We start from the raw sequence: 22,298 nt of genomic DNA, 5'->3' as shown, positions 1-22,298 counted from the left end.
CCAGATCTCTCACTGGTTTTCAAAATGAATGCTTTCCCGAGTCTAACACTAGAGAAACTCAGAAATATTTCAAGGTATTCAATCTCAGTTGTTGTTCCCCAGTTCACTGAGGGAACAAGGCATTTTTATTCGCAGATACTTTAATGACTGAGTAGTGTTTATCCTTACTTATGTGACTTAATTTTATTTTATTGAGAGGTATGTATTCACTTATTAAAATGATCTGAATCCCAAGATGTAGGCATGTTGGGAACTTCTCCTTATAAATTAGGCAAATGTGTTCTGGATAACTGTTATCCATCTATATCCATATTATCCATATAACAAATACTTACTGAGCAACTAGTATGTGCAGGACACTCAGTAGGTTACAGTGACTGGACTGACATGCGTCTCTGTGGGATTCACTCACCCTTGGGCTCATTAGATTCTAGAAGGAATCAATGGTCAAAGATGAAGTCTAGGCTCACTGGCATGCTCCATATGGCCCAAAGCGTCTGTGTCCTAGAGACCAGAGACCAAAATGCCTGCATCCTCCCACTGAAGTGTTATTTGGTGACTTTCCCCCCACTTCCACTGGCAAGAACGGGAATGTCGATATTGGCGCATATTCTTCTGAAGTTCCAGCTGCTCATAGGTTATTTCCTGAGGAGACGCTGGTATCTAGAATAGAATGTTGTCTAGGACAATGCTTCTCAAATTGATGTAGTATGAGTGATTTTTCTTTCTTTTCCTTTTTCCCAATCCTTTGTAGACAGATACTTTAAAAAAGAGAGACATGCAAAACAGAAATCTGTTTTTTACTATGACTGAAACATTTCTTTCCACCTCTAGCTTAACTTGTAGATGCTACTCTCAGAGGCTGCCCTGAGGTCCTCTAGTCATACACATCCCGGGAACCCTCAACGTTTCACCTCACAGACTCTCCCTGTGCTGTCGTCTGACCTCGCCTTCAACCCCCAGGAAACTACAGGGTCCTCCTTTCAAAAATCCACCAACATCTCAACATCTCAGTCTCCATCCCCAAGTTCTCCCATAGCCCTTACTTTTCCTTCCTGACCCTCTGTCCCCAGGGACATCCTTGCCAAGGCCACACTTCCTTCGTTCTCTGCTCATGAAAATCGGTGCCTCTTTTTCATTCTCTAGTCGACCTTCTAAAAGCTTTCCTAAGGTTCTGGCCTAAATGTCAGACTCTGTACCCTTTAAAAATGTGAATGCCAGTGTCCAAAATGGGGTTGGGGAATTTCTTTAAGATTTGACTCTAACCCTATGTGTGAGTGCATGAGTCTGTGTAGGGTGGGGCTGGGGAGGGTAGCTTACAGGAGCTTCTAAGGGTGGTTGATAGTACTAACCCACCAGCTGAAAAAAGGAGAATGCCGTCATTAACACGGAAGAAGGAATGTGCAACTTCTATTGTTTCCTCTCTTCTAGTTTCTAGCTTTAGATCCCTTCACTGTGACCAGAGCTTTGGTGGGTGTGAGGAGTGGAACTATACACACACACACACACACACACTCACACAGGAAGAGCATTTTGTAGAAGGTCAATAAATGTGTTTCTTCTGCCAATGACAGGAACCTTCAGTCTCCGACCATGTGTGTCCTCATCTGTTACATGAGATGGTTAGGCACCATGATCTATGAGCTCACTTTCACTAAAAAATTCTATAATCTTCTGACATTTCCTCAAATCCTTTTGTGTAACCTACTGACTTTTCCCCACCTAAGACTATATGTTAACCCCATTTTCTTAATTCTCTTCTAGCAACTGTGTTCTGATCAGAGGCCAAATAAATGACATTTGGAACTTCCACTAAGGTACTATAAGGTAAGATCTTTGTTGGGGGAGAGGGTTGAGTTCTTTGCTTTAATAAAAGGATTTAGGGATTGATCAGTGAAATAGATTAATGAGAAATAGGGATTTCTAAATTGGTGTTTTTCAATATGATTTCTAATTGCTCTCTGTGCATCTTAATATAGCTTATACAATAGTGCTTGATTTTTGAGTCTTAATGAAGATATTGTTTTTGCTTATTTGCTGATCAGATACAAAACTACAGTGAAAGCATGTTTGTTAAAATACGAAATAAGTTGTTTTATTTCAAATATTCCTTTGTATCTTAATTATAGCAATATGGGGTTATTGGAAATCAATGCAAAATGTTTGCATTTTTAGTGTATATAGAATTTTATAGCTCATCTAACTCATAGAAGCTTAAATGTTATCCCTTGATTTATATCATCTTATCCAAAATGCCATACAAAAATCTGATAGGGAATATAAAGAGCGATATTGTAAAAAAAGGTTAATCTCCCTTAAACATTGTTAATACTTTCTCCATTCAGCAGACAGTGCAACTAGCCTACCTAATATCCTTTCTCCCTTCCAAATAATAATAATAATACCATTATTACTATTATTATTCTGATGTTCTTAAGAACAGTGAAATGCCAAGTTTAGAATCTTTGCCTTCCCTGATTCCTTTATTGAGGCCGCATAACCCAGCTCTGGCTAACGAACTCTAGATGGTGAGCTCCAGATAGGGCTTCCCTTCCTGAATTTATTCCCTTCCTGACATAGTAGAGCAGGGCTTCATGAGCAGACTCTCTTTGAAATATTTTCCTTATGAGGACTCCATCTACCTACCTGGAAAGCTGTTCTAAAATTTGGAGCCGCTGAGTAATGACACAGTCAACGCCATTGAAAGGAGAACTTCTTACTTACATATCCTGAGAGAAGGGCCACTGCCTGCCACCAGGGCCATCTGAGGAAGCACCAGGTTAGACAGAAGAGAAGGAGAAGTCTGAGAGTCTTTACTGGGAGTGTCTGCAGGAATAGCTGTGCAGAATGGGACAAACAGCCGAGAACTGGCCATTTGGAAGAGTATAGGTAGGCGCTGGGTTGTAGAGGTTGTCTCTGGCCTCCGGGTCCCAGGTGCTAGGGAAATACTGGTGTGGGGTGCAAGAGTGAGAGGAGAGCTAGGAGGATACAGCTAGGACTGCTTGGTTTACCTGTGATAGGTGGGCTCTGGTCCTCGCCCTTTGCTATCTCTAAGAACTGGCTAGTTCTGGGAAAGGCAGTCTTTCCCTAGGCAGCTAGCTTTTAAGATCTCAAAGCATCATAAAATACAGGAAGTAAAAACCATGATGAGTACCCAGCACAGCCCCCATCTCGTAGTCTCAAGGACAGAAGCCCCAGCCAGAGATGTCGGAGCCGAAAGCTAAAGGAGCTTGACTCCTTGATGACGTTCTTGAGTTGTCGTGAACCTACCATCAGCTCTCCCGTGGTATGACCTTGATCGGTTAGGTCCCCTGAGCCTCAGAGCCGAATGCAGACAGAGCCGGTTCACGGTCATTCAGATCCAGGCGCTGTGCTAGTCGTGCCTCTTTAATGTCACAGGAGTACTGTCCGGGTGTTAGTATCCCCATCTACAGATGAGGAAGCTGAGATGTTGAGAACTGTGTCCTGTGATCATAGGTGTTACGGACGAGGTTTGGACTGGACCTGTCAGGCGCCCTTCCCAGTGCTCCGCTGCCTTGATGCTTATCCTGGCAGTGTCTGGCGGGCCCCCGGGCTGTTGCTGATCACATCTGCTGGCTAGTCTGTGGCACTGCCGGCTCCAACCCTTTGAACGCTTGCTCTTTGGTAACACAGAATTCCCACCAGATTATCCATTTATAAAACTAAGTGAACTGAGACTCTTCCCCATTAAGAAAGAAAAATGGAAAGAGAGCGAAAGTCTGGTTGTGGGGAATCAAAAGGAATTAGAATTGCCTATGAAAGCAGGTGAAGGAACTGTGAATTCCAAGGTGGATTGTTTTTGCTTTCTTTCATTCTTTTTTGAAGTAAACGCTTAGAACTAATGGTCTCAATATGGCCACCAAAATTCAGCTTCTAACCTACAGTCTTGATAAGAAATATTCTCTTTCTCACGGTCTCTTACTTTACTCATATTTATTGGGTTAAGGGGGGAAAAGGCAGGTGAAAGATAAATTATGTAAAGAAACTCCTTTCCAAAGAAATCATGCACAATATTGAATAACGTACTGAGCTGAGTCGGGGAAGGACAGGGAAGGAGGTGCTTGGGTAATGGAAAAGTCTCTGGGCTGGAAAATACGAGAGGGGCAGTGCAGGTGACAGCCAGCTCTGCTGTCCTTAAAAATGCCATCTCACCTCTCCAGACCTTTGTTCTTTATTTGTAAATTGAGGGAGTCAGATATTCTGATACTCTCTTAGTGTAAAATAATAGCTTACCCTGTCGGATCTCCTTTGCAAAATACGGGGACATGCTGTGTCTGCTAAAGCCACGCTTTCCTTTTGGCCTTTGAATTTCTGCGTTCAGTGATTTTCCCGTCTCTTTCCTTTCTTTCAAATAGATCTTGAATCTCCTCATTTCTTTCTATGTCTTCTGTTACGACCCTATCCCAAGTCATTCTGTCTTGCCTGGACCACTGCATGAGCTTCCTCCTGGCCTCCTGACGGGAGTGCTTGCCTTGCCAAAATCCTTTCCATGTGCCACAGTCCCTGCCTGGGGAAGCCACATCACATCTCTGCCTCTCCTGCTTGAGACCTGCTCAAGACCCTTCCACTCCCCTACATCAAGGGGCACACTCCAATGCACAGCCATGACTTACGCATCAAATACTTTTCTCCTTGTTCCCCCACTCTGTCGTCTGTCCTTCTTACCATTCTGTGAGTGTTTCTTTGTGTCCTTGCCCCCTTCCTGGGGCCCTGCCCATTCACATTTCAGCGGCTACAGCCTTCCCTAAGCACTCTCTGGAAACGAGCACTAGCCCAGGCATGCAAATTTAAGTCCTTCTAAAAACTAGACATTTTCTGTTGTGAAATACCCCGCTATGGTAAAAATACCTACCCCTACAACTTAAGGGATTTAGGCAAGACTGACCAATGCAGCCATGAGTATTTGTTTAGGGTTTGCTGTTGATCTCTTGCCCTAGAATGATCCAAGCTCCATGAGAGCGGGACGTTGTGTGTGCCTGTGTTGTCGAAACTACAGTGCCTATAGGGCTGCCTGTTGCCTCCAAGAAGCTTTATAAATATTTGCTGAATGGATGAATGTAGAGGCAGAAAATGCTGTGTCAGTTATCCCAAAAGAAGTTACGTTGTGCTTATAGATGTCTCCCATGAGTGTATTACTTAGGAAGGAAGGGGAAAAAAGGTAAAGATGGAGGGAAAAAAAAGAAAGAAAGAAAGAAAGAAAGAAACCCCTCTGGGAAGAGGGACGGACAGCAGTGCACACAGAGGCAGCAGGTAACCTGGGAGGGATGGCTTTCGGTTTTCTTCCTAGCCACATTTTTGGTCTATAATGAGGAGTGGCAGATGCGGACCTTCTAGATATTACTTAGATTTATCAACTAAGCCTGGCACATACGTAATCAGAAATGTTTGTTGAGTGAAGGCCTCAAAGAATGAAATAATAAATTATTGAACTGCTAAGAGCCTTTTGCCTTTTTTTTTTTTTTAAATGGGCGTGATATGCAGCCATCAAAAGAAATGAAATCTTGCCATTTGCGACAACATGGATGGAACTAGAGCGTATCATGCTTAGTGAAATAAGTCAAGCAGAGAAAGACAACTATCATATGATCTTCCTGATATGAGGAAGTGGTGATGCAACATGGAGGCTTAAGTGGGTAGGAGAAGAATAAATGAAACAAGATGGGATTGGGAGGGAGACAAACCATAAGTGACTCTTAATCTCACAAAACAAACTGAGGGTTGCTGGGGGGAGGGGGTTTGGGAGAAGGGGGTGGGATTATGGACATTGGGGAGGGTATGTGCTTTGGTGAGTGCTGTGAAGTGTGTAAACCTGGTGATTCACAGACCTGTACCCCTGGGGATAAAAATATATGTTTATAAAAAATAAAAAATTAAAAAAAATTTTTTAAAAATGGGCGTGATAATATTCCCTGGATGCCAATATTCAGTCCGTGTTGGTAGCAGGCATTCCAAATACTCCGAGTGTGAAAAACGTTCCTTGAAACAGAATTGAGTTACTGTGCTCGGCATCTCCCCCAGAGCATTTCAGAATTCATTCTGTCTTCAAGTAAATTGTCACAGTGACTATCCAGAGTGGCACACCATGCTAATGTATTAAAATGCTGATGGGAAAATGAAAACGAGAAAAACGTCTTATCTGTCAATTAAATGATGTAGCCTCGTGGTTGGATTACAGCAACTCCGGGCCTTTTTGTTTTCTGCCAATTGAGATTTGACAGCTGTTTATAAAATATTTACATTCTGATTTCAGTCACATTGACAGCACTTTTGGGTCTTTGGAAGATGATAATTACATGTTAGGAAAATGTTAAAAAATTTTTTGAAGCTGATCTGTTGAGGGGGAAAAGTCTGTTTTTTTTTTTTTTTTCAAATTGTGCAAAGGAAGGAAATGTACTTTATTAAAGGATATATTTCTAATAAAATAAAGAAATAATAGGTTTTTGTGATCCAGAGAGATACTGCATGTAATATGAAGGAATATTCTCCATCTTGCCTGTTCTGGGCACCTTAGCTTTTCTTAATCAGCCCTGTCTAGCTAGATACATGCCTCTCACCTTTTTTCACTTTTTTTATGCATCCATAACGTTTGTGTGGTATATGGGTAGGCAAATTACACTGGATTTGAGAGCATCCATACAGAATTTTGCAGATAAAAAAAGTGTATTGTTACTATTCAAAGAAGAGAAAATAAGTGTTGGGAACAATATCAAGTACTGAATTTATATAGAACTTTCCAATAAAATACTCTCAAGTGTTTTCATGAGAAATGTCAATTTATGAATCGCTTCTTTTTATCAGGTATTAGGTTAGAAAGAGTGACCTGTATTTCTTGGTCAGTGATCTTTCTGGAGTTTTGACAGTCATTTTCTGGGTTATGCTTTGTAGGAACAAGTAGATGATAGAAAATTTAAAACCTGGTTTATAACCATTCAAAACTTTCCTGCAATTGAAATTCTGTTTAAGAATCTAACAGCAGTTACTTTCTTTCACTGAAAAACGCTATGTTGAAATTTCTTAGGGCAAATGATTTTGGAATTCAACCTAACTTTTTGAGTATGAAGTATTTTTTTATATATTTCTTAAGATTTTATTTATTTATTTGACAGAGAGAGAGAGCATGCACAAGCTGGGGGGGGGGCAGAGGGAGAGGAGAAGCAGGCTCCCCGCTGAGCAGCAAGCTGGACATGGGGCTCCATCCCAGGACCCAGGGATCATGACCTGGGCCGAATGCAGATGTGTAACCCACTGAGCCACCCAGGCGCCCCTAGTATCAAGTATTTTAAAACTGCATGAAAAGCATAGATTTTTTTTGCTAGCCATCGCCATGCACGTAGCTTGGCCCCCTCTAAAAAGGCAAAAGTGGACTTGAGCCTATGTGTAGAACCAGGAGGAAAAGTCTAGCTCAGGGCCCTGGGCCCACCCGCTCTCCACCCCTGCTCTTCCCTGCTCCTCCAGGGGCCTCGTTCTGGGACCATTCAGGTGGACCCCCAGCCTGAAAGTCTACCATGCCCCTTTCCCCACTGGGTCACAGCCGTGCTCTGGCCAGCCATTGGGCCCCAGGCACACTAAAGGATGCATCTGGTGATTGCTTATGCCCGAAGCAGTAAGCAGACCTGAGCCTCTGGAAGGGATTCTGAGGACCTGCAGATACGAAGCTGATCTAGAAGAACCTGGACTCCTTGTGGGCATTTCCCTTTCAGAAGGCATTTCATGGCCACAGGAAATCCAGAGTGAACCTTTGGATGCAGCACTTCTCAAACACGAATGTGTAAACACTTGTTAAAATACAGCTTCTGATTTGGAAGGGCTGAGGCGGGCCCGAGCTTTGGCATTTCGGACGTGCTCCCCGATGAGGCCGATGCAGATACCGACTGTGCTCTGAGGAGGAGACAGTGACACGACGAGACCACAGGGACATGACAGGGACATGGCAGTGGGTCCCGCTGCCTGGTTGCATGCAGTGCTGGACAGAAGTATCTGCTTTAGGTGAAGACGGAGACCAGGACCTGCCACAGAGAGCCGTCCTCACCCACCAAGATTCCCCAGCCTGGATCCTGTACAGCGCTTACCTCCCAGTTCTGCATCAGGGCCCTTGGCCGTCTGTCCTACCAGGTGTACCTCTAAGGGCTCACAGCCCCTTGTGCATGAGAGCAGCTCACTCTGTGGCTGGGCACTAAGTTGGATGTCCAGGGGGCAGGGCCCACCTTGGCTGTGCTCAGAGCATCCCGAAGTGGCCGCAGGGGCCAGGTGTTTCCATCAGGCTTACAGCCTGTGAGAGCTCAGCACCAACCTGTGCTGGGCCACACCTGCCCTCTAGGGGAGTGGCACCTCCGCCCAGGCCCCCCCAGCCACAGAGCAGCTCTGAGAGTATCTGGGGGGTACCCCGCCCATGTGCTGGAACCCCACATGTGGGAAGCCCTATAACTGGGTTCAAAAAAGCACATTAGGGGGAAGTAGTTAATCCATTAGTTCTCTAGCAAGACTGCAATACGTTATGTGGGACTAGATGAAAAAGTATTCAGAAATGACCCAAATAAAAGCAGTGCATTAAAAAAAAAAATGACTACATTCTCAGAGAACAGTTGAATAAAAGGGAAAAGAACACCCAAATCAGGAAAAAAAAATTTTAAAAATGAACCTTTGGGAAACAAATACCTGTGTTATGCTATATGCAAAAGAAAATGCCACCCAAAGTTAATTAAATTATCAAAATATATCACAGAATCAAAAATAAATGAAGATGGGAATCAAAAATAAATCTTATGGGATGAACATAAAAACTTGTAACAGAAGAGCAGCTCTTGGAAACTAGTCATCGAGTAAAGTCATAAAGGTCATTCATTTCATAAAAATCTGAGTTTGAAGGTGACACTTTTTAACTAGGTAGGTGACACTTTTTAAGTTAAAAGGGGTTTTAGACATAGCTCCATAACATACAGAAGTTCAGTCACATTCCAAGAGAAATGAAAGAGCTCGTTACAATAAAAACATTATAGAAAAGAATGTGAAAACCAGAGGCGTAATCTTCCAGTTTTCAGCGTGTGTACAAGTATAAGAAGGAATCAGTGCAGGGTGTCTGGGTGCCTCATTTGTTTGAGCGACTGCCTTTAGCTCAGGTCATGATCCTGGAGTCCAGGGATTGAGCCCCACATTGGGGCTCCCTGCTCAGCAGGGGGTCTGCTTCTCCCTCTGAGCTCTGCCCTCTCATGCCCACTCTCTCTCATTCTCTTTCTCTCTCAAATAAATAATTAAAATCTAAAAAAAAAGAAGAAGAAGAAGAAATCAATTCGAAGCACATATAAGAATGACTTGGAAAAAACAAAGATCTCATAATGTGATAAAAGGCCAAAGCTTTGGATGTGCTGTATTTACACTGTAGCATATCCCAGGGAGGAAAAAAAAAAAATTCCATTCACACAGCTTCTTCTTATTCTAAGACTGCAAATTCTGTCCGGTTTTCTTTACAGCAAAATAGTTGTTCAGTTCCTGCTGTATGTTCCTAAGATAGAAATCTTAGATGATCTGTACCTATGCTTTAATACACAGCTTCTTTCCTCAAAGAACATGCTGTCCAGTTTGGATGAGAAAGCTAGACACATTTTTGTAATGATGTCAGTGTTAAATATAAGACCAGATATAAGGAACATCACTAAGTAGTTTAAGTAGCAGAGACATCCTGACCCAGTGCTTGTCGTGGGCTGTAGATTTAGCGGGTTTACGTCCCTGATGCTTTTCACAGTGATAGACCTACGTGAGCTTTGAGATCACCTTCATGAAAAGGATGTGCTAATGACATACCAGGGCAGAACAAGAGAGGTAACATTTTTGTTTAGTTTCGGGGACGTTAAAGGGGTGACATGCATAGAGACTTGGGAGAGGGTAGGACTTAACATGGGAAGAAAGAAACCCGTGGGCATTTCAGGGGAATCAGGGGACAGAATTCAGGGGCAGCTTCAGATATCTGGTGTGGGTAGTGGGGGGGAGACGGTGGGCTCCAAGGAAGGAGAGAGACAGAGACAGGGAGGAGCAGACTGAGAAGGACTTTGCAATTCTAAAGGAGTTTGGGTTTTATCTGAAAGATCAGTACTGCTGAAGGAGTATGAGCGGGAGAATAACGGGAGGAAAATTAACTGGGCAAAACTGTGTGGAACTATGGGGAAGGTGGGAAAAGAGGTCAGTCACTTTCATCAGGAACAAGGACTATAGAGACTGAAGAGGAAACGGCCCCCTGGAGGGAAGGGAGAGTAGATTCATAAAACAGCGCTAAGAAGCCTCAGTCTCATTCTTTCCTGCCTCCCCGTGCTGTTTGCTCTCTCCTGCTTCTCTACAATTTTCAATTCTTTTGATGATTCCCCTTTCATATGTAAATTTAAAATGGATTCTCATCATAAAGAAGAAGTAGACAACACCCAGCTAGGTTCTCTTTTGATTTCTGTCTCCCCGTCCAGTCCTTCTCTTCCTCCAACCCTCCCTGACCCTAATTCTTTCTTCAGGTCTCCTCCTCTTCCCTGTTTTCCTGAACTCACTGCAGCCTGGCCCCTGGGTCCCCCCGGTTCACTGGGTATGCTGCTGCACAAGTGACTGATCTCCTCGTAGTTGATGAACCCCTTCAAGGGTTGATCCCTAACTTTCCTGATGTCTCTGCAAGTGTTGTGGCCATTGGCCTTTTGGAAGTTCTCACTTTCCTTGGTTGCAAGCAACCTCCCTCTCCTTGAATCTCATTGTACCTCTTGCCCCTTCTCAGTTTGTTCTCCCTCTCCTTCCTTCTTTCCTTCCTTCCTTCTCTCTCTCTTTTCTTCTTCTGTCACCTGCCTAAGTGCACATCCTCTTCCCTACCCCCACAAAGCTCTGTTCAGAATTCTTCTTATGTCACTTAAAGTCCAGGCTTAGACTATGACCTTTAGCCCAGTGCCTCAAATCTGTGCCTCTAGCTTAGCCATCTTTGCCAAGTCCACATCTGTATATTGAGCCAGACAACTCTCTCTACAGGTTTTTGCCCCCTAACTCCACAACCAGAACAGCAGAACTGAACATACCTGCCCTCTTGTGCTCCCTGGGTCTCCACGTGTCTGTCCTACAGTTATGTGCATTGTACAGGTGCAACCCAGAAATATCCCTTTACCTTTCTCAAGTGAAAATCTAATCGGAATTCTAACTGAGCCACTTCCTAGCTGTGTGACCTTCAATATTCCTTAGCTTCTATGGCTCTCAATTTCCTTATTTATAAAGTGGAAAAAATAGTTACCACCTGCCTCACAGAGGTGTTGTGAAGATAATAAATGGCACATTGCAAGCCATCAATAAGCATTAACTGTTGCATTGTTTGAAATAGACTCCCTATTGACTTAAAGAGAAAAAACCAAAACTAGTCTTATCATGTCTTTTAATTTTTGCTTAATTCTCAAACTTCATTTCTCCCATTTCTCAACTTCCACCCTGTTCTCTGCCCTTAAAAAAAGATGCTCTTAGGTCTGTGCTCTGTGCGCCCCTCCCCCCCCAGCTCCCTGGTGCATCTTCCTGGTATTAGATCATGACTTAACCATGATCATTTCCACCGATCCTCATCCTCAAAGTGTTATCTGGAGTAGCTCTTCTTTTTTTTTTCCTTCAAGATTTTATTTATTTATTTGACAGATAGAGATCACAAGTAGGTAGAAAGGCAGGCAGAGAGAATGGAGAGGAAGCAGGCTCCATCCCAGGACCTTGGGATCATGACCTGAGCCCAGGGCAGAGGCTTAACCCACTGAGCCACCCAGGTGCCCCTGGAGTAGCTCATCTTATTTTGTCTCCCCAGTTCTCAACCAGCTGTCCCACATGGTCTTCTGGAAATGCATTATCTTAGAGATGGTTCCTTCTCCATTGCCATTGATTATGCAACTTTATCTGCATCTCTGTACCATCAGTTCCTTGGTGGTAGAGGCCACACTATTTATCTTGAAGTGGGAGTGGTTTTGAGAAGAAGTATGACCAGGGTGTGGACAAAAGAGAATAAGCATAGGACACACCAATGATACACCTAGAAATGGCTCTAGATAGAAGGGAGTCAACTCCCTTTCCTCTTCAGTTGAGTCTGAGAGAGCTGAAAAGGGGCAAGTTTAAAGAGGAGAAGGCAGAAGGGAATACGGTGATATTGAGGGAAAGTGAACCAGAGATGTGGGGGGAAAAACAGAAGCCAGCTGGTAGACTGCTCAAAGGATTAGAGAGCTCCATGGGTCAGCGTGCAAGAGATTACCACAGGGGTGGCTGGCAAGAGAGTAGGGCTCATGCTGACCTGGTAATAAATTTGCATCTCCATAAAATCTTCCAGAAAAAGATCCTGAAGAAGAAAGGCTTTCAGTGTCAAGAATGAGGAAGGGACAAGACATACATAAATTTGTGATATTTAGGAAGCTGAGAGAGAATGCTAACATATACACACAGTTTCAATGAGTCACAGTATTTTGTTACAATATGTATGTAGTGCCATATATAATAGCATATTATAAATATATTTTTATATACAGTTGACTCTCAAACAACACAGGGCTTAAGTGTGCTGACCCCCTGCATGGATAACTTCTGACTCTCCAAAAACTTAACAACTAATAACCTGTTACTACATTACTGAAACCTTCTCAGTAACATAACAGTTGATTAAAATGCATTTCATATGTTCTATATTCTATATTGTATTCATATGATAAAGTGAGCTAGGAAAGAGAAAATATTATTTAAAAATCATAAGGAAAGAGAAGATACATTTATAGGACTATAAGAGAATCTTTATATCAGCAAAACTGTGCAGTTCAAACCCGTGTTGGTCAAGGGTCAACTGTATTTTGATTATAACAGTACAGTGTTTATTATCGAAATATCGGCCATCAGAGAAATCAAAGGCTGATATGACATAGGGTTCAAAACGGAGGTGGAGGTGAGGAAGCAGGGGTAGGCTGTATAGACAGTGTCATAGGCAACCTTGATCTCACAAGGGAGCAGAAACATGGTGGTGGTCCAGATAAAAGGGGACCCAGCGAGGATGGTATTTTGTTTGTGGAATGATGGATGTGATGGAGGAAAGAAGGGAGGACAAACCCACAATGGCTGAGAGAGAGGTTGTTTCAGGAGTAAAGCTCTGTGAGAAGTGGAGGAAGAGAACCATGATTGGGATGTCTGTGGCAGGTGCAGGGCAGGAAGGCCGACTTCACAGTCATGGCTGCCAGAGAATGGATAGAAAGTGGTGCTCAGAAAAGGAAGCAGTTCCGAAGCATTATCACTTTTCTCTTTTCCCCGGCCCTGAGAGACTTGGCAGCAGGGCTCCATGTTCCCTTGAGTTTAAATGGTTTGGATTTAGAAGAACGGCTCAGAACAAAGCAAGCCATGTGCCTAATGACTGACCTCAGGGGTGTTTCCAGACAGACCTCTGTGTCCTGACGCTGCCACCTTCCTTCACCTGCGGGGCCCTTGTCACTGCTGGTGGTGGTAGGGGCTGGACTGGACTCTGGCTGAGCTCCTGTGCCAGGACCCTGGACACGCACAAATGTTGTGAAAATAAAAAAGAAGTTGCACATAAAGTTCCCAGGACATGACAAGGGAGCTTAAAGAGAAAAGGAAAACTAAGTGAGTGTCAGAGACATCTTTCCTGGGCATCTGGACACTGGTGACATTCCAATGAAGATGGGGAGATCGAAAGTGACTTGTGGTTTGAAGACAAAGTTTTTGAATTTTAATTTTTAACAGAATGGAAGCCCATGGAAGCCTAGGGATGTAGCCAAGGCCCAGCCTTTCTTTAGAAGCTGATAAACTTATAAAAATGCATTCCTTTCCACTTCAGTAAAGACGAGGGGAGATTTCGCATGTGGACAGGCACATTTCAGAACACGTATTTGCAGAGGCTATCTTAGTGAAATGAGATTTTATATTGGGAAGTGACATTACCACATTATATCAGAGCATCTGAACAAGGATACAGAATGGTTGAAACTAAGTAAACTGAACTACTTAATTAAAATACTGCATTTCATAGTATCATGAATGTAATATAAAAATAGTATGTTAAAAATGTTTATATTATATGTCTTGATTTTCATATGGAAGTACAAGGATCCAAGGGCAAACCTAGCACAGTGCCTGGGACATGGTAGCTACTAGAGAATGGAGAACAAATAAAATGAGCCAATAAAGCCCATGTTGGCAACTTGTGTGGCTTATACAACAGTTCTCCACCTCGGAAAACAAAAACACAAACAAACAAACAAACAAAAAACATCCAGTACATTCTATTAGTTTCTTGTAAACACATGTAATACAAAATTATGCTTAATGAGGGACACCTGGGTGGCTCAGTGGGTTAAAACCTCTTCCTTAGGCTCAGGTCATGATCCCAGGGTCCTGGGATGGAGACCCGAGTGTCCATCTCCATCTCTGCTCAGCGGGGAGCCTGCTTCCCCCTCTCCCTCTCTGCTCCCTTCTCTGCCTACTTGTGATCTCTGTCTGTCAAATAAATAAATAAAATCTTTTAAAAAATTTTTGCTTAATGATAGTCCCATAATTAAGGAATTTTTAAAGGATTTATTTATTTATTTTAGAGAAAGAGAAAGCAAAATTGGGAGGGACAGAGGGAGTGGGAGAGAGAATCTCAAGCAGCCTCTGCTCTGAGCATGGAGCCCGATGCAGGGCTGGATCCCACAGTCCCAAGATCACGACCTGAGCCGAAACCAAGAGTCAGACGCTCAACCCACTGTGCCACCCAAGCACCCCTATAGTTAGGGAAATTTATATGAGTTGATGTATCAATGAACAAGGCAAGACATTCTGAAATGCATTATAATCCAAGTGTAGATGGGATTGTGTTCCAGACAGTTGGAAAAAGATTAAGGTACCAAATGATATCCTTGAGAATTACCTGAAATCATGTTATATGTGCTGCAAAAGGGAAACATTCCTACAAAAGCACAAGGAAGGCAGAATTTAAAGCTGGAGGTGATACAGCATAGCACAGTGACAGTGAAGGGGGGTTCAGAGAAGTTTGAGGAGTAGGTTTGGCTGAGACAGAATCAAGGATCCTTTGTGTTTCCTTCTTCCCCTGCCCCAGAATAGTCCCCAGAATGGGAATGTCCATGACCTGAGTGAATAACTCTAGCACTTTCTGAATGGAGTATAAAGAAACGGGTGTTTAAAGCACCACCCGTGGACCACAGGCTTCAGCATCACCTGGGAACTTACTGTAAATGCAGAATCTTAGACCCCACAGCAGCCCTACTGAACCAGAATCTGCCATTAACGAGTTCTCTAGGCACGTGGCATTCAATCTTGAATAAAATTTGAGAGGTATTGGTCTGGCATTTAGAAACATGGGCTTTAAGGCAAAGGGATTTGGGCTCAAATCTCATTTCCACCTGGGTCAAGCTGATTTTCTGACACCGTTTCATCGTCTGCCCCCTGCAGTTAGAGCTATCTCATAAATATCGTCATCTCATGTAAATGAGATCATTACGTGTAAAATGTGTAGTGCCCACCCTTTAGTAAACACTCGATAAACCTGAGCTACTTTTATTATTTCCCTTCTGCTGAACTGCAGGATAAGTAAGTGGTGAGGAAGAAGAGTTCTCCCCGTGATCTTTGTCTCTCCGTTCCCAGTCTTAGACTCAGCAGCAACTTGCGAGTAGATCTGATGGTTTCCCTGAGTCTCCTTCGGCCACCAAACGTTTTTTTCTTGTACATTCCTATGAACAAGTCAGTTAGCCTCTTTGAGCCTCCTTGTTCTCCCCAGAGGCATGGGATGGCCACATTAACCTGCCTTCGGGTTGTGAAAACCAGGGGGAGTGATCCATAGAGAGTATATTGTTCCTTGTTCAAAGAGCTCGTATGGAGGATGGAGCATAACGGAGCCCAACTGGGAAGAATCATCTTGGGTAAGAGGCTGAACAACCACCCTCAGGTGCTAAATTACGTCATTTGCTAGTAAAGTGTGGTGCAGCGACTGAGAAGGCATTTCCTTTTGATAGGAAGAGACAACGTGGGTTCTAGAAGCCAATAGGGAGGGCAGGAAGCTAGTTTCATCTTCCAAGACAGAAGCCTCTGTAGAAACATCCCAGAAAGATTGTTCCTGAAAAATATGACCTCGATTTTCAAGAGCTACCTAAACGTTTTGCTCTTTACCTTATGTCACAGCAGAAAAAGAGATACATTCACTGGAAGAGTAACATAAATTCAGTAAGCGGACCTAGAGGACAGTTTCTAAAGAGGATCACAGGAGGGAATGATGGCCTCTGGTTGGGTGTCAGCAGAGCTTCTGAGAAAGAAGACTTTTATGGTTGGCTTTGAGGGATGGATAGACTCTTGAGAGGGAGTTGCTGTCTTCGTGGAAGAAATAGCCTAGGAAAAACGAGTCAGAAAATGTTGAGGTGCCTGAAGGAACGATGAGGAAAGCTCCAGATTGCACAGGGCTGGAGAGGGAGAGTCTGTTGTGAAGGTAGGCAGGCATCCGATTTTGAAGGACCTCGATGGCTCAGCTCCTCATTTCTCTGCGATGGCCGGGCATGCACTCTTGGGGATTGGGGGACTGACGTGATCAGGAACGTGTTTCAGAACATGTATCTGGCATCTCTGTGTGATTTGGTTCAAATCAGGAAGAAGTTAGGGAGACCAAGTCCATATTTGTGGCCCAGGAAAAGTAACCAGGCCCTGGATTTGTAACAGTGGGACTGAAAGGAAAGGACAGTTTGGAACAGTGGCCTTTGGAACAGGACTCCTCCCTGTCAGCAAGAAGCCTCGATATTAGAGGAAAATATAATTCACTCACCTTACAGTTGCTGTTGCCAAGCTCCAGGTTTTGATATATTTTTTTAAGGTAGTGTGAGTAGCAGAACAAATATACTAGTTACTTGTTCTATTTTTATGTCCTTGTGTAGGGAAAAGAGAAAAAGGAAGAATTCTTTTGATGTGTCATACTCTGAGACTTATGGTAGTTTGCTAATTATAAGTTCTATTGTCTCCGTCTCAAAAGGCATTCAAGAGCTGAACCAAGTATAGTAAGGTCTCCCAGACCCCAGTGATGACACAGCTGCAAAATTTGTAGCCGAAATGTCAGAACGCCTTAGTATTTTAGCAGGCCAAAAGGCCAAGCAGAGTAAAGTTAAACTGTTTCTTGCTTCTTACCAAAACTTGCAAGATCTAACAATAGAGCCCAAGATCTCATCAAAAACGTTTCATCCCTTCTTTGACCCCCTGGACTGTTGGCTGAGCCTGGTTTTTCCCACCTGTTGAATGGGAAATAATCATACTTCCATCTATTCCTGTCTTTCTAACAAAGGCCGTTTGAGCGCCTTGGTTTCAGGATATTTTCGTAGAGTCCAAAATTAAACATACTTTGGATGTCCTCATCCACATGGCTCCGGGCCAGCTTTCTCTCTTAGTGTAAACTCTTGAAACTGAGGGCTAGCCACCTTCACCCCACTTACTCTCAGAGCTGAGTGCCCACCTGACTTCTCATCTACAAAGTTAGTTCATTAATCTGCACAATCAGGCATGATCTTAGTGTCATCTTCAAATGTCTTCTCTTCAGGAACAGTTTTTCGTTCTTTTTGTTTGTTTGTTTAAGATTTTATTTATTTGAGAGAATGAGAGAGACCAAGAGAGGAGAGAGGTCAGTGAGAGAAGCAGACTCCCTGCAGAGCAGGGAGACTGATGTGGGACTCGATCCCGGGACTCCAGGATCATGACCTGGACTGAAGACAGTTGCTTAACCAACTGAGCCACCCAGGTGCCCAGGAATGGTCTTTCTAAAGGCTTCCCAAATAATATGAGTTCAAACAATTGACTTAATACCATTCCCCCCCACCCTTTCTTTGGTAAAAGTAAATATTTAGAAAATGTAAATAAAGAAGTCTTTTTTAAAACTTTTATTTTATTAACATATACTGTATTATTTGCTTCAGTGATACAGGTCTGTGAATCATCAGTCTTACACAAATCACCATATTCAACATAGCACATCCCCTCCCCAATGTCCATCAACCAGCCACCCTCTCCCTCGCACCAACCCCCAACCTCCAAGCAACCTTCAGTTTGTTTTGTGAGAGAGTCTCCTATGGTTTGTCTCCCTCCCGATCCCGTCTTGTTTCATTTTCCCCTCCCTTCCCCCCATGGTCTCCCACCCTGCATCTCAAATTCCTCATATCAGAGACATCATATGATAATTGTTTTTCTCTGAGTGACTTATTTCACTTAGCATAAATGCCCTCTAGTTCCATCCACGTTGTTGCAAATAGCAAGATTTTGGGCTCTTTGATGGCTGCATAGTATTCCATTGTATACATACACCACATCTTCTTTTTTTTTTTAATTTTTTATTTTTTATAAACATATATTTTTATCCCCAGGGGTACAGGTCTGTGAATCACCAGGTTTACACACTTCACAGCACTCACCAAAGCACATACCCTCCCCAGTGTCCATAATCCCACCCCCTTCTCCCAAACCCCCTCCCCCCAGCAACCCTCAGTTTGTTTTGTGAGATTAAGAGTCACTTATGGTTTGTCTCCCTCCCAATTCCATCTTGTTTCATTGATTCTTCTCCTACCCACTTAAGCCCCCATGTTGCATCACCACTTCCTCATATCAGGGAGATCATATGATAGTTGTCTTTCTCTGCTTGACTTATTTCGCTAAGCATGATACGCTCTAGTTCCATCCATGTTGTCGCAAATGGCAAGATTTCATTTCTTTTGATGGCTGCATAGTATTCCATTGTGTATATATACCACATCTTCTTGATCCATTCATCTGTTGATGGACATCTAGGTTCTTTCCATAGTTTGGCTATTGTGGACATTGCTGCTATAAATATTCGGGTGCACGTGCCCCTTTGGATCACTACGTTTGTATCTTTAGGGTAAATACCCAGTAGTGCAATTGCTGGGTCATAGGGCAGTTCTATTTTCAACATTTTGAGGAACCTCCATGCTGTTTTCAGAGTGGCTGCACCAGCTTGCATTCCCACCAACAGTGTAGGAGGGTTCCCCTTTCTCCGCATCCTCGCCAGCATCTGTCATTTCCTGACTTGTTTATTTTAGCCATTGTGACTGGTGTGAGGTGATATCTCATTGTGGTTTCTCCATATCACTTGGCATCAGGGAAATACAAATCAAAAACACCACATCTTCTTTATTCATTCATCTGCGGATGGACATCTGGGTTTTTCCAGTCAGGTGTCAGGTGTGCATGCCCCTTCGGATCACTACATTTGTATCTTTGGGGTAAATACCCAGTAGTGCAATTGCTGGGTTGTAGGGTAGTTCTACTTTTAACTTTCTGAGGAACATCCATACTGTTTTCCAGAGTGGCTACACCAGCTTGCATTCATACCAACAGTGTTGGAGGGTTCCCCTTTCTCTGCATCCTCTCCAACACCTGTCATTTCCTGACTGGTTAACTTGAGCCATTCTGACTGATGTGTGGTGGTATTTCATTGTGGTTTTGATTTGTATTTCCCTGATGCTGAGTGATGTTTTCATGTGTCTGTGATCATTTGGATGCCCATTCTTTGCTGAAATGTCCATTCATGTATATCGCTCATTTCTTGATTGGATTATTTGTTCTTTGGGTGTTGAGTTTGATAAGTTCTTTATATATTTTGGATACTAGCCCTTTGTCTGGTATGTCATTTGTAAATATCTTTTCCCATTTTATCAGTTATCTTTTGGTTTTGTTGACTATTTCCTTTGCTGTGCAGAAGTTTTGATCTTGATGAAGTCCCAGTGGTTCATTTTTGCCCTTGCTTCCCTTGTCTTTGGTTGTCTTTCTGGGAAGAAGTTGCTGCAGCTGAGGTCGAAGAGGTTGCTGCCTGTGTTCTCCTCAAGGATTTTGATGGATTCCTTTCTCACATTGAGGTCATTCATCCATGTTGAGTCTATTTTTGTGTGTGGTGTAAGGAAATGGTCCATTTTCATCCTTCTGATGTGGCTGTCCAGTTTTCCCAACACTATTTGTTAAAGAGACTATCTTTTTTCCATTGAACATTCTTTCCTGCTTTGTTGAAGATTAGTTGACTATAGAGTTGGGGGTCCATTTCTGGGCCCTCTATTCTGGTTCACTGATCTATGTGTCTGTTTTTGTGCTAGTACCATACTTTCATGATGATTATAGCTTTTTAATAGAGCTTGAAGTCTGGAATTGTGATGCCACCAACTTTGGCTTTCTTTTTCAATATTCCTCTGGCTATTCGAGGTCTTATAAATTTTAGGATTATTTGTTCCCTTTCTTTGAAAAACGTTGATGGTATTTTGATAGGGATTGCATTAAATGTATAGATTGCTCTAGGAAGCATAGACAGTTTCACAATATTTGTTTTTCTAATCCATGAGCATTGAATGTTTTTCCATTTCTTTATGTCTTCCTCCATTTCTTTTGTGAGTACTTGATAGTTGTGTGAGTACAGATTCTTTGCCTCTTTGGTTAGATTTATTCCTAGGTATCTTATGGTTTTGGGTGCAACTGTAAATGGGATTGACTCCTTAAGTTCCCTTTCTTCTGTCTTGCTGTTGGTGTATAGAAATGCAAATGATTTCTGGCATTGATTTTATATCCTGACACTTTGCTGAATTCCTATAGTTCTAGCAGTTTTCCAGTGGAGTCCTTTGGGTTTTCCATATAAAATATCATATCATCTGCAAAGAGGGAGAGATTAACTTTTTCTTTGCAAATTCAGATACCTTTTGTTTCTTTTTGTTGTCTGATTGCTGAGGCTAGGACTTCTAGTACTATTTTGAATAGCAGTGGTGATAGTGGACAGAACTGTTGTGTTCCTGACCTTAGAGGAAAAGCTCTGTTTTTCCCCATTGAGAATAATGTGGGTTTTTCATAGATGGCTTTTATGATATTGAGGTATATCTCCTCTATCCCCACACTATGAAGAATTTTTCTCAAGAAGGATGTTGTACTTTGTCAAATGCTTTTTCAGCATCTATTGAGAATATCATATGGTTCTTGTTCTTTCTTTATTAATGTATTGTATCATATTGATTGATTTGCAGATGTTGAACCAACCTTGTATCCCAGGAATAAATCCCATTTGGTCGTGGTGAATAATCCTTTCAATGTACTGTTGGATCCTATTGGCTAGTATTTCGGTGAGAATTTTTGCATCCTTGTTCATCAAGGATATTTGTCTGTAATTCTCCTTTTTTGATGGGGTCTTTATCTGGTTTTGTGGTCAAGGCAATGCTGGCCTCATTAAATGAGTTTGGAAGTTTTCGTTCCATTTCTATTTTTTTTTTAAACAGTTTCAGGAGAATAGGTATTAATTCTTCTTTAAATGTTTGGTAGAATTCCCCCCAGGAAACCATCTGGCCCTGGACTCTTGTTTGTTGGGAGATTTTTTATTGCTTCTTCAACTTCCTTACTGCTTATGGGTATGTTCAGGTTTTCTATTTCTTTCCGGTTCAGTTTTGGTAGTTTATATGTCTCTAGGAATGCATCCATTTCTCCCAGATTGTCAAATTTGCTAGCATATAGTTGTTCATAATATGTTCTTATAATTGTTTGTATTTCCTTGGTATTAGTTGTGATTGCTCCTCTTTCATTCATGATTTTATTAACTTGAGTCTTTCTTTTTTCTTTCTGATAAGTCTGGCCAAGGGTTTATCAATCTTATTAATTCTTTCAAAGAGCCAGCCCCTAGTTTCATTGATCTGTTCTACTGTTCTTCTGGTTTCTGTTTCATTGATTTCTGCTCTGATCTTTATTATTTTTCTTTTCCTGCTGGGTTTAGGCTTTATTTGCTGTTCTTTCTCCAGCTCCCCTTGGTGTAGGATTAGTTTGTGTGCTTGAAATCTTTCTTGTTTCTTGACAAAGGCTTGTATTGCTATATACTTTCCTCTCTGGACCGCCTTTGCTGTGTCCCACAGATTTTGAACAGTTGTGCTTTCATTTTAATTTGTTTCTATGAATTTTTAAAATACTTCTTTAATTTCCTGGTTGACCTATTCATTGTTTAGTAGGATGCTCTTTAGCCTACATGTATTTGAGTTCTTTCCAACTTTCCTTTTGTGGTTGAGTTCTACTTTCAAAGCATTGTGTTCTGAAAATATGCAGGGAATGATCCCAATCTTTTGTTACCAGTTGAAACCTGATTTGTGACCCCAGATATGATCTATTCTGGAAAATGTTCCATGAGCATTAAGGAAGAATGTGTATTCTGTTGCTTTGGGATGGAATGTTCTGAATATATCTGTGATGTCCATCTGGTCCAGTGTGTCATTTAAAGTCTTTATTTCCTTATTGATCTTTTGCTTAGATGA

At 42.3% G+C, this 22,298-nt stretch overlaps 1 protein-coding gene across 7 annotated transcripts in view; it reads left to right on the top strand.

Annotated features, from left to right (window-relative positions):
* CHRM3 (cholinergic receptor muscarinic 3) overlaps window positions 1-22,298 on the top strand; it is a 506,787-nt gene that overhangs the window by 227,218 nt on the left and 257,271 nt on the right. For 6 of the 7 annotated variants that reach the window (XM_032314027.1, XM_032314022.1, XM_032314023.1 and 3 more), the window contains one exon: window positions 1,765-1,827. The exons of the other annotated variant lie outside the window; for it this stretch is intronic. The gene's annotated coding sequence lies outside the window, so the exon portion shown is untranslated. The remainder of the gene's footprint in view (window positions 1-1,764; window positions 1,828-22,298) is intronic. 7 annotated transcript variants of the gene reach the window in all.

The sequence above is a fragment of the Mustela erminea genome, chromosome 14, assembly GCF_009829155.1.
Source record: "Mustela erminea isolate mMusErm1 chromosome 14, mMusErm1.Pri, whole genome shotgun sequence".
Lineage (NCBI taxonomy): Eukaryota > Metazoa > Chordata > Mammalia > Carnivora > Mustelidae > Mustela > Mustela erminea.
The sequence above is the reverse complement of the archived record's forward strand: the minus strand, read 5'-3'. Positions and strand labels throughout refer to the sequence as shown.